The sequence below is a fragment of the Lonchura striata genome, chromosome 3, assembly GCF_046129695.1.
Source record: "Lonchura striata isolate bLonStr1 chromosome 3, bLonStr1.mat, whole genome shotgun sequence".
Classification (NCBI taxonomy): domain Eukaryota; kingdom Metazoa; phylum Chordata; class Aves; order Passeriformes; family Estrildidae; genus Lonchura; species Lonchura striata.
Genome location: NC_134605.1, coordinates 1,718,865 through 1,731,085, shown reverse-complemented (window position 1 = coordinate 1,731,085; position 12,221 = coordinate 1,718,865). Strand labels below are relative to the sequence as shown.

The 12,221-nt window shown below is 41.7% G+C and overlaps 1 long non-coding RNA gene across 1 annotated transcript in view; it reads right to left on the bottom strand.

Moving 5' to 3' along the window:
• The window catches only part of LOC110484889 (uncharacterized), a 191,824-nt gene extending 182,304 nt beyond the window's left edge, over positions 1–9,520 (bottom strand). The window contains exon 1 of the long non-coding RNA XR_013339571.1: positions 9,487–9,520. This is a non-coding gene — a long non-coding RNA (uncharacterized LOC110484889). The remainder of the gene's footprint in view (positions 1–9,486) is intronic.
• Positions 9,521–12,221: the final 2,701 nt, after the last annotated feature.

The window sequence follows — 12,221 nt, the reverse complement described above, 5'->3', positions numbered from 1 at the left end:
CCAGGCTGGGGGTTGGACAGATGGAAAGCTGCCTTGGGAAGAAGGACTTGGGGGTGCTGGTGGATGAGAGGCTGGATACACCCCAGCCATGTGCACTGACAGCCCAGAAAACCAAATGTGCCCTGGGCTGCATCCAAGGCAGTGTGGGGGCATGTGAGGGGGAATTCTGCTGCTCCTGCTCCACTCTGGTGAGACCCCAGCTGCAGTGCTGCACTCAGATCTGGGATCCCCTGCACTGGAAGGACATGGACCTGCTGGAACTAGTCCAGAGCAGGACACCAAGGTGATTATAGGGATGGAGCATCTCTGCGACGACAAAGGCTGAGAGAATTGGGATTGGGGTTGGGATTAGGATTGGGATTGTACAGCCTGAAAAAGTGGCTGTTCTGGCTCTGGAATGACCTAAATGTGGCCTTCTAATACCTGAAGAGAGTCCACAAGAAAGATGGAGAGAGACTATTTAAAAGAGCATGTAATGACAGGACAAGGCAAAATAGCATAAAACTGAGAGGAGGTTTAGATATTAGGAAGAAATTCTTTACTGTGAGAGTGGTGATGCACTGGAACAAGAGCTAGTACAGTAGAACTAGAGGCTGTGGCCAGGTGAGAAGTGAACCTGATACTTGCTAATCACAGAAAGTGTAACTGTGTCAGGTGATGGGTCACATCTTAACAAGACAGGAGATGGAGGAGAGTCCCAGGTGACTCCGTGTACCTCTGAGCTCTGCAGTGCACTGTAAACTCTGCAGTACAGACATACACATTCACTGACCTCAGAGATGACAAGAAAAACCATCAGCAACTGTGATTCATCTGTAATTTCCCTTTCTAGCTCCAAATGTGCCCTGAGAAACTGCTCAGGAGTCTTTCTTTGTATTAATTTAGAATTGCACATGCTTTACTTTATTAATGTATTGCTATAATTATCAGGTGCTCATCTTGTTCTTAGAAAGATTCTGAGTGTCCATAAAATATAGTTCATATCCATCCTTTATTATAGGAAAAGCTGCAATCCTTATAAAAGACAAATTATTCTAACTCACCATCCTATCATTGGAAAAAAGTCACTGGTAATTTGGACTGCTGTTGAATTTGCCAATAGGTTCATTTTGTACTCTAAAAGGGAAATCAGATAATTTCTTTGGCAAGACTGCACATTTCTTATTGCACATAGTTATTGCACAACCTTCAGCAAAAATGTATTTTTAAAAGTTTTCAGAGACTCTTTAGCCTATCCTCTTGCCACCAGCACCCTTTTTTTCCCACTTCAAAATCTCACAGCTTTATTTTTTCCTTGACCGCAAAATCAGCATAAAAGTGAAACTTGACATGAATTGGGGGAGCGGTTTTCGAGTAAAGATGAAACAAATCTTTAAAGTATTTTAGTAGTTTTTAAATATTTAAAGATTGCAACCACAAAATCAAAGTTTTGTGTTTCAGATACTTTTATGTACTGGTCTAATCAAAATCAGCTTGGTATAAAAATAGAGTTTTGCAAGTCAGCTCATTTCCATAATGAGAACTATCCCCTTAAACTACTGCTGTAAGGTCGTTCGGCCTGCAGAGCCTTGCCCCCTTCCCTAGCACACTCCTGCTAGCAGAATGGCAATGACCCAGCATCCCATAAACCCCATACCAGAGGCACCCAAGTCAAAGAGTAAGAAAAGCCATTAATTTGGCATTCCTTTCCCTTCTTAGGTGCTTGGTGTAAGTCGTTCCTGGACCTGGATCCTGAAGAGGCTGGAACACAGGTTTAACCTTACACACTGCATGGAGCTGCATTTACTTCAAAACTGCAAACACTGGGAGGCTTAGGGCCTTACAAACTGAAAAGTGGGCTCCACAATCTCTTAAAAAAGGATCCTGCCTATCTGGAAAGCCAATTTGTTGTGGGAGAGGGGCATGGGGAGAGGGGTGGGTGGTGGGGTTGTTAACTATTACAGTTACATTACACCATGATTAGTCCACTGAAAGAAAACAGCAGGAATTTAAAAAAAAAAAAAAGCTCCTACTTCCTCTCCACTCCCAAGTTAGTTTGTTATGTGTATTTGATGGCCCCTTCATGAAGACACAGTAAGACCCTGAACCTGCAATGACCCCTGTTTCCACACAGAACATATGGACTGCAGTGCAGGGGTTTGCCTGGACAGGGCTCATTGTCAACTGAGACTCAAACATCCCTGAGCAAGCAGAACAGCTAAAGCATATTTTAATATTCCCCTAAAAAAACTTTAAAAAAAACTAAAAAAAAAAAAAAAGGCCAGCAGGTTTTTACTCTTCTGCTTCTATGAGACACTTCCTACACTTCCTATTGTGTTGTTTTACAACTGAGCACATCCCCGTAGGTGTCGGATGCTCAGCAGGGACTGCACTATTTATATGTAAGGCACCATTCTGCAGCACCTTGAGCTGTGTTATTCATCACCTTCAACTCTTTCTGAGCTCTGCTCAAGCTGGGGGCACTCAGCCCATCCCTGGATGGCACACAAAACTAGTTTACTTTGATCTTAAGTGCTGGAATTGTTTGTGATTAAATCTAATTTCATTAAATCCTCGAATTTGCCCATTCTCCTAATATTTGCAACTTCACTGAGAACAATACATGTACAAATCACAAGCATCACACATCCTAGTGAAGATGAAGTTAATTTACAAGATCTAGCCTTAAAAATACAAGGATTTCACAACAAATCTGTCACTATAGTAACAGATTAAGCTTATGTGAACTTCAGGCATTCATATTCATAGAAACTCCTGAAGCAAGACTGACTGTTGGCCATAACATCCCTACTCTTGCCAAGTTTCAAATAGTGCATGAATTATGCCAAAAATAAATGGGTGTGACTAATACAAGCACACAGAACACCAAGGGGAAAAGAAACACCCAAGCTTTTGCCTCTAAGGCAACATTTGTTGATTGAAAAGATGGGCATTTGGAGAGTATGCCTTTTCCTTCCCTCTATCTTCTTGCTTTATTTGCACATCATAAAAGCCCCACATGCACATTTGCCTGCCATAAATTGTACGACTGCTAGTAATCACACATCTTTGCAGTCTATAGAACAAATCTTTTTTTAAAGACTTGCTCCCTTTGTATTCCCCTGGTATTTAAGGAGCACGTGTGTGCTGGAGGAGGAAAGTCAATCTGTTTTAACTCATACCTTTCTCTGTCACATAGCTGCAAGCAACTCTTTTTACAGCCTCTAAAAAAAGCATGTCCAGCCTTAGCCCATGACAAGCTCTGTGACATTAAATTCATCTCTCACACATCCTCTCCTGCCCATCTCATCTCTGCACTCCAACCCAGCCTGCCCACTCTCACTTTGCAAGGTCAGATTTTTCCAAGGGCCAGACTGCATGTAATGTGCTGCATCCAGATCCAGAGACTTCCTGCTAATTGCTGTGGTCACACTTCCTAATCCAACAAGCATCAAACTGCACAGCAGCCTCTGAAGTGGAATAGGTCACCTGGCAATGTGCTGCAGGTCGTTCAGCTGGCAGACTTTTCTTGATGAAAGACAGTTGTGTAAGGTAGCTGTCCCAACATGAACAGCAATGGCGATTAATTACATGTGATACACCCACTCTGACTCATGAGACAGCACAGAAGTAAGGGACAGAGGAAGGGGAAGAAGATGAAGAGAAAAAGGAAGAGTAAGCACAATAAGCCCTTAACTCACCCAAAGAACAAATTGAAGTTTCACACTTTCCACTTTTCCCTATGAAATAGAAAAGTTCTGCAAGTTTTGGATTTTCAAACCAAGAACCAACCTCTCTTTTTCTGTCCCAGCTCCTCTGCTGTACAGCAGCTCCATTCCCCAATGCAATTCAGCCCAAATCAATACTTCTCAGAACTCAGTAACTTCTTTTGGGTCTGATGGGCTCTATAAAGACTGAGCCCATTAAAAACAAGCAAGAAAGAAGCAGAAACATCTCTGTGGCTGTCGATTCAGCCCGTGTTCCCAGAGATGACTTTACAGTGTCTCACTTTGCCCAAATCTTGATTTTGGCTTAATGATGGAATTAGCCCAAACACATGTTGAGAGAAGAATGTGAAGACATGGGAAGGCTCAGGAGCCCAAGGCAGACCACCACAGACCAGGGGTTTTGCAGTAGGATAACATAAATCCCTCTAAAAACCGATCTTGAAATTCAATGCCAGGGATACAGAATAAGGGTTTTCTTCCTTGCATGCATCACCTCAACAGTCAGTCTACCTTTTCAGATCAAGTGCTAAGCTCTGACCCCACAATCTTTCCCAGTGTATCTTTGACAGAATGATGGCCTCCAATCCATTTTGACAGTCCATTTGTTGCATGATCAAGGAGGCTGCTTTCAGTTTTCAGGACTTAGGCCTGGAACTGGAAGATCTTGTATGAACACAACAGAAAAACAGACGGAGGGAAAGAAGGTGAGAAATCACAAAAGCTACTCATGGTCCATGGATTATTTAAGAACACCTGTGTTGCCTGAACACTTGACCTTGCTTTGCCCTGGATTATTCACAATGCTGGCATCGAGTCGCCACTTGCCAGAAAATCGTACTGGGTTACTCACCATCACATGAGACAGGCCTGCCTCCAAACTGTGCTAAAAATTGCACGTATTCATAGGCCTTTGCCAGTTCACTGCCTATTTCCCAGCCATAAGGGTTTTGGTAGCTTGGCCTCCAGCCCTGTTGCTAACAGCACTCAACTGAACAAAACAACATCTCTTGTGAGCATGCTGGGGCATCAGCAGACAGCACAAAGTCAAGTATGTCCCTGAGGACTTGCTCAGAGCTCTCAGAAAAGCTTACCTTGACTAAAATATGCCTTGGGTGAAACTCAGCTGCCTCATATCAGGATACAACAGTCAGCTGAGGAAGCAAGAAGTGGAATCACCCACTAGATTTTATACCACCAGTCACTGACTTACCCTCAATTTGTGTTGGAGGTCACCAAAATCTAATTCAGACCTCCTTGTCATCTCATTCTGAAATGATGCTATGAATTTGATCTTCTTGTTTCATGACTACATTTTGGACTCACTTGATGGCTTCTTGAACTCTCATGAAGAACTATGACTCTGACTTGGTCACAGCATAGTACTGTATCACATGAATACATTTTCCTCTTGGAGTTTTTTGTAAAAGACTTCTGGAGGATGCAAGCCTGTTCTCCCTCAGGCTTTAAACCATCCATTCTTTCAGGACCATAATGCCAGCACCCTGGGGCAGTACAGACAATCCTTGGAAAGGACTAGCAAGAAGATCTGAAACATGTTTTCAGTTCTACCCATTAACAATTTTTGGTCCCCAATACCCTTTGGGAGTGCAAAGCAGAAGCAAATTCCCATAGCTTCATCCTAACAGTAGCCTAGGCTGTGTTGGCAGGCCAAGTAGTGGCCACTGTCTTTAAATGTATTAACTCTGCTTTTTAGAGAAACATGTGAGTCCTGACAGAATAGACAGAAAGATTTCAGAGTGGTTGTGTTATAATTACATAAGCTTAGCTTATAGCATTACAGCTGTTCCAGATGTGGGTCACCATGTTCAAACAGGTACTCTGAATACCAGTTCCCAGAACCACTCAGGACTTGGAGCTTAATTTTCTTCAAGAGTTGTGGTTGGTTGACTCAAGTGGAAACCTTAGTTTTTGTCCCAGTCAAGCTTTCATTTCCATTTTGGTCCTCTAGAACAGCTAAACTTATCTCACCCTCTTTGAATCTATTTCACTTCTTACTTCTTACTCTTTCCTTCCTGAAAAATGTTAGTAGTTTATAGCCTGCAGTTTTTTGGAGGATGAGGTTTCAGGAAAAAAAAAAAAAAAAAAAAAAAAAGACGCATATAAGTGAGATAGTGGCAGTTTTAGCCCAAAAGAGCAGGATGTTCTGGGCACCCCTACCAAACTGCCTAGAATCTACACAGCCATGGTAAAGACTGCCTATCCAAGCCAGCCAGGAGCACCAGCAGGCCTAACTACCCCCAAAAGCGACAGGTTTGCTCTTAAGTGCCTCAAGGCTGTCCTTTCCTTGCCATACAGGCAATATTCAAAGGTCCTTTGACACTTTGCTCACAGGTAAATGCCCAAATTCTTCTGGGAACTGAGAAGTCCTCTGTAAATTTGCAGTGTCAGTTTGAGTGACACTTGCATTCTGTCTTGGGGCTTCTTATTTTCCAGCTCAGGAGAATGAAAAGGCCATGTACCAAAATTTAGTAAAATTGACTTCAAAATGAACTATTAAGGGGCCAATGGAAAAGGTTGCCACAAATAGTCCTCGATGTGAAACGGAGACACTGATAAGGTTTTGTTGATGAGTTCTATTACTTGCCATAAAGGACCTTAACTACATCTAAAAGACAGGAAAGCAACTGCATTCCTAAGCACTCTTTTTAAAAACTCCAATGCTTTAAGTAAGAACACTAAATATCTATTGAAGTTTCAAATTTGGAATGACTCTGCTCCTGGTAAATAAAGGCTTCCTTTTTCCTGGTAGCAAGATGGAGATCTGGAGGATAGAGATGAGAAACATTTATTCATTAATATCTACAGGTCTGCCTGGAGACCCAAATCTTAAGCACATGCTTATGTACTTGATTGAACAGAGAAAAAACTTAAGTACACATTTAAGTGTTTTTGATGAGTGTTGCCATATGAATTTCAACATGGATTTACAGATCTATGGCTTGACTGACAGACTCAACCCTTTCAAACATATATTATCTAATTAGTGCCTAAAGGAAAAGGCCTAGATATAGAACATTTGTCTTTTAGCACACAACTCACACAGCATTTCATGATGTCTTGACACTTATTAATTGCATTCAGTTTGAATATAAACACTGTCACATGATCCTTAATCGAGAATTGGCTGAAATACCATAAACAAAGGATTACAAGCACAGAGCAGGGAGGATGTGTCTCCAGGGATGCCACGGGGAATTTTGGTTGTGTCCAGTCTTGTTCTCAAACAATAAGGAAAACAGAATTATAAACAAACCAGACTTTATAGATGGTAAAAAACAGACATGAGAACAGCCATAAAAACAGAACTAGAAAGAAATGAAAGAGAAAGAAATAAGAGAGAAAGAAAGAAAGAAAGAGAGAAAGAGAGAAAGAGAGAAAGAGAGAAAGAGAGAAAGAGAGAAAGAGAGAGAGAAAGAAAGAGAGAAAGAGAGAGAGAGAGAGAGAGAGAAAGAAAGAAAGAAAGAAAGAAAGAAAGAAAGAAAGAAAGAAAGAAAGAAAGAAAGAAAGAAAGAAAGAAAAAAAGAAAGAAAGAAAGAAAGAAAGAAATTTCTATCTTCTTCTTCTCAGCTTGAAAGAGACAATATTCTCAACACCTTCTGTCCAAAGAGAGAGTAAACGCCAAGGATTATCCAAAGTATGCACAGAACTTTAGTAGAGACAGTTTCCCAATATCATACAGATCAGTAAAAACTGGATTACTCTCTCCAGGGAGAAAGGCAGAAGTAGAAAGGTTCTGTAAAACTACCATGTCTTCTAAAACAACTCCAGCAGCAGCAACCACACCAGTATAAACTCCCTTCCTGCCTCCCCTCCATCTGCCAACATTCTTCCCTGAGGCTGTTCCAGATTTGCCATCTCCAACCCTATGGACTACAGACTTCAGTCATCCCAGCTCCTGTTACAGGTTGGGACTTGTTACAGAGGCAAGATTAACTTACTTTCTTGGCTTGGTCATGACATCTGGGAAATTCCTTCCTTGCTCAAGCAATCAGAGCCTGGGACCCCAGGATGTGACTGCCACCAACAGGCAGTGGAAGAGGTGGATGACACAAAAGCATTCCAGGGTTTTAAAGTCTCCTACAAGTATGTGTGACTTTGAAGGTGCTCACAAGAACATGGAAGATCCTTTGGAATTGAAGGACAATAGCCTAAACTTGCAATGAAAACTAAAAGGACTGCAAACTCTGGCAACCTCTTTCTGAATAGAATACATTCTACCCTTCAGTTAAGAGGGAGCCAAGTGCTGGAGCACCGTGTGTTTGTAGAGCTGCAAGAAGTTAGTCCAAACACATTTTTTCACATTAGTCTGGCATTTGCTAAAAGCCACTACAGCTGTATTTGTAGCAGATCATTTTTTCAGATGACCAGAAGACTTATTTTCAGCTGCCTGTCAATTAATTCATTTATCATTTCAACCTTTCCTTTAAGTAGAATTGTTCTCTCATAACTTTCATACCATTGCAAATTTTTACCATGTGGGGGAATCAAAATTCACCAGAGCTTTCAATCAGTGTGAGAGAGAAAGAGATGAAGAAAAGTGCAGCAACAGTACATTTGAGAGCAAAATCATTTATTCTGCCTAAGAATGAAACTGCTATCTAGAAAAAAGGCTGATTATTCATAATGGTACTCTCTGCTATTACCAGAACTCTCTACAGCCTCGATCAGCTTTTATCCAACATGTTTAACATGTCAAAGTCAATTGGCTTTTCCACACATTTATTTCACAGCACTACTTCAGTACACAACCAGACACCCAAGTATCAAATCGAGTACACATTTGTTTGTATGTATTTAATATTATCCTAGCCCTTGACAGCTTTAAAAGAACACATATCTTAGAAATAATTGAGCTTTCTTTAGGAGAAGATCTGCCATGCAAAGTTAGTTTTTCTGTAAGCAGCTTCATGTTGGAGGGTTACTATTTTAAAGTACGAAGACAGATTGTGTAATTGTATATCTTTATAGTTACATAATGCAATAAACAGTATAATTTGTAACAAGAGTAACAAAGGACAGGGATAACTCCCCTAACAAAAATTTTCCCTGCAATAGCAAACTCCAGATTACATGAAAAATAAGGGATACACCAAGGAGCACAAAGCAAGCAAACTGACCACTCAGATTTGGCCCTAACAAAAACCCTGCAACAGCAAACTCCAGATAACATGAAAAATAAGGGATACACCAAGGAGCACACAGCAAGCAAACTGACCACTCAGATTTGGCTTAGATCCATCAGGCCCCCTAATCCTTGCAACAACACCCATCCCAAGCCATACATGGGAATCACTGATTGCTCAGGTACAAAGAGATAGATTAGGTCCAGTACAGTCAGAATCAGAATTTTCTGCCACAGTGACACAGGACCAGACTGTCTCTGCCTGTGGTCCCACTTCTAGAGGCACCAGCTCTTTCAGCTAACTGCTCAAGAGGTCTTTAACAGCAATGCCACCACTTCTGGCATCGAGCTGCTCTTGAAAGAAATGTAACTATTCTCACTCCTCCATCTGAGCCAACACACTCCATGTCTCTGCTCAGTTTGCCCCATGGCCAGACAGCCACTCACAGAACTCTGACAACGTCCTGCAAATAGTTTCATCTACCCAAGAAGCACCACAGCTTCACCTGAAGTACCTGAGGGTATAAAATCCACCATGTCCTCAGCCCCACCACCGCCCACCACCATCAGCTGGCACACACAGCACATCCCCATCAGCTCCCACACAACCAGTGGAATTAACAACAGTTTGCTCACCCTTCAGAAAACAGCTTCTGCTGCCTGGTAGTCTCAGGACTGCACCTCAAACACAAGACCCAATCTCCAGAACCCTCACTGCCATCCCACTCCGCTCCAACTGAACATCTTTTTATAGCCCAGCCTCCTCACACTGCATAGAACTCCTAGGCTGACTTAATGCTCCTCTGCCTGGTAGGGGGTGGGAATGTGCCTCCCCACATGGCTTTACAAATAAATACTGAACAACTTCACACAGCCTCTGCAAAGACAGAGAAACTGTCGTGTCTCCAGTCAGGGAAAACAGGGCAGCAGCTCCAGCATCATCCTCTGCTGCCTGTCAGCACCAAACCTGTGCCCTCCTTACATGAGCACAGGGAGCTGGCAGCAGCTCTGCAGGCCATAAGCAGATCAGCTCCTCACACACTAAAAGCTTGTCTGAAGTGCCCAGCGCCAATGAGCTCTGAAGCCGATTTCCACACAGTACTAGCAGGGCTCTCTTTTGGATGAATCACCTTCACAGCCAAAAAATGAAAGCCTGAGGAAAGCTTATTATCCATGAAATGCAGACTTGCCAAAAAATACAAAGCTGCCAGTATTTTGGAATTAGCTTACCTTGGAGCATCCCTGCTATTTTAATGGAAAGACACCTAAGCATGCAAACACTGAAGTACAGGTTAAGAAAAGCCAGCTGAAACCTCTGGCCCAATTTTCTTCCTGCTCACATTTCTGAAAAAGCCCATTTGGGGCCAGCATGTTCCTGTTGTCATATTACCAAAATCAGCACAATCTAAACTATCCCTGGAAATTCAGCTTCAAAATACATGTATCCCTCCTTCACACTGTACACTGCATGTACTTGATACCAAAAGAGAATAACAAAAATCAATGGAGTTTTGTGCTCTCTTTTTTTCTTCTGAATAAATACACAAAATACTGAAGATTTCCCCCTAAGATACTTTGGCAAAGCTTCTGCAGTCATTTTTTCTGTCTAGTGAGCATTTCCTCTAATAAATGCAACACCCAGAAATATTGAGCTTGTGTCACAGAGACACTTCCTTACAGCTGAGAATCATCAGCCTTTGAATCCAGCTAAAAAGAGATGAATTAGCAAATAGAGATGACATTTATCATTTCCTGTAAGAGAAGGCCTCAACAGCACACATGATGAATTCTGAGACCTATACATTATATAAATTAATAGCCATGATTTTTTAAAAAATTATTATTTAGAGCATCAGGCAAGCTTTCTTCAGTTTGAGATTTGATCAAAAGGTATCACACTTTTTTTCAATTTACAGCATATACCTTGAACAGCACTGACAACAATTAAAATGAGGTAAAAAAGCTTCCCAAATACTTTGGCATTTTCTGGATGACCACTGAATTTTAATAAAAATTTCAATTAATTAAGACAGGAAAACATCAGACTCATAACAACAGTGCTATTTTATTGGCAGGCTGTTGTGGGAAAGAGTATTCATCTGTTGGCCAGCAATGAAAATCAAAATAACTGCAAGTAGCCTTAAGGCTAGAATCTGCTCTTATTTACACCATGCAGGTAATTCCATTTATTGCAGTGGGATTTCTCCAGGCAGATATTGTGGTTGTGCAGCTGTTTAACACCTCGTGCAGAATAGAGCCCTCCAAGGAAAATCTGGCTCTGTGCATTTACGCTTTCTCTCAGGCATATACTCATATGGGGCTATAATGAAATGTTAAAAAATAAAGTAAAATAAAATTGGGGACTTCTGAATCAGGTTTTAACTCTGCCCTCCTGCACAAGGTTCCAACTGAACCACCAAGTTCATATTATGCCTTGGAGGCACAAGAAAGTATAAGGGGTAAAGAGCTCATTTCTCCATTACTAATTCCTATTATTGTTAACTGGAGTGAAAAATAAGGTGGATCAGAGTGAAGATGTCAGAAGACAAAAAGATCAAATAACTTGAACAGGCAATAATAGTATATTGACTAGCTACAGCAGCTGGATTACAGGTGGTAGTTTTTCCTCCCGAAGAATGGCTGGCATAGGAAACAATTTCTAAGGTGAAACAGAGGGCACTGGTCAGGAGAGCAAGAGAACGATAGTCTTTGAATGAATCCATCACTGCAGCAACACTGAAGTTAGAAATCCTTCTGGAAGGAGGAAGGTAGACTTGGCATTACACATGCCCTTAAGTTTCCTCCTGCTCCCTTGTGTTTCTCAGTGGCAGAAGTCTCAGTGGAGGATGAATGCATCGCTGGAAGAGAGCGAGTGAGATGGCTGGGGATCTGCAAAGAGCCTTTCTGTAAGGCTGCACATGAAGATGATGCCCTTGTTTGAGACCAGTACACCAGGAAATGTTGGTTTCCAGGATTTCTCACATGCCTGGAAGAATGCACCTGCTTAAGTTTGAAAGCAGTAACTGTTTTGTACCTACAGTACCCACTGAAGGCCAGGCAGACAAGTGTGTCTTTTGTGGAGATGGAAGGTGCAAAAAGGTCTCAGGTAAATAGCCTAGCAGAGAGAAAACACTGTGTTCATTGCACAATAAAGATGACATTTTTCTTTACAAAATACTTCAGATTGATGGCAGCGTATTGGCACAGAGAAGTTATCTGTACTTGGTGACTAATTCACCTTCGCAAGGTACTACTTCTACAGCTGATAACAGACCCAGACAGGAGTCCTGCCCCTGAAGTCATTTCCCATTAATTTCAATCACTCTGAAAGGTTCAGCCACCAAAAGTTTCCAAGTCAGCTGGCACACAAA